This window comes from Mauremys mutica, unplaced genomic scaffold (genome assembly GCF_020497125.1).
Source record: "Mauremys mutica isolate MM-2020 ecotype Southern unplaced genomic scaffold, ASM2049712v1 Super-Scaffold_100264, whole genome shotgun sequence".
Taxonomy (NCBI): Eukaryota; Metazoa; Chordata; order Testudines; family Geoemydidae; genus Mauremys; species Mauremys mutica.
In genome coordinates this window covers 480671-481627 of record NW_025423297.1, presented here as the reverse complement: position 1 = coordinate 481627, position 957 = coordinate 480671, and positions in this window count along the sequence as shown.

Sequence of the window (957 nt, the reverse complement as noted above, 5' to 3'; positions counted from 1 at the left end):
TAGTACTATTTGCTGCGAAGTGCATTAGATATAATATCATATCATATCTCTTAAAGAACTGTGATATTTTGTAACTTTGTAATCAGACTGCTTTTAACATTTTACATTTACTTCTTGTTTTATTGGTTTTAAATAAAAGGTCTTGTTTGACTAAACTTTGTCTCAGTGTAAGTTCCTGTTATACCCCAATCTCCTTGTATTAAATTCTGTGAAGCCTGATTCAAGACGAACTTTTATCTTCTGATCACACATATTGGCGAGCCATACCCATATTATTAATATCTATTAATTATTACTAACTTTCTTAATTAATTAGAAACTTAATTATTAAATAAAACTAAATTAAGTGGATAAATTCCACTGTCCCTACTAACCCTCCCCAAATCAGGCAACAGACTGGCGAGCCGCCAGGAGGAGATTTAAGGAGTGTGTGACAGGAATTTCTGGACCCTTTAGAGAATTTTTCTTTGCAACACAAGTAAGTAATAGTTAATTTCAGTAACTGAAATCTTTCTCTTAAACCAAAGTCAGAATCAACTGTGGTTATTGCTGCTGGCAGCACGCCCAGTATTTCCGTTTTGTATTGTGGTTAAGCATCTTACTTTCACTTTTGCCTAAAGGATTTTACCTGTATTGATAACTGAATATTAAAGTAAGAAAGTTTAAAAGTGATATATGTGCACAGAAAGGGGTTTTTATATGTTGAAGAAGTTAATGAATGGTAACGAATAAAATATTTGCAGTAGCACGGAATTCAGTGACCCACACTAGTGGTGGCGGGGAGTTAATAAAGGAAGGTATTCATAGCCGCCAGAAAGGCCGCAATCAGTCAGAACTTGAATAGTTCAAAGATACCTTATCTCGGTCCCATTAACTCTTCCGGACTGCACCTCTGATCCGTCTGCCTCAGTATTCCCCCGATATTTGGCAGGTCCCGACAGAGGGGAAAGACCTCTC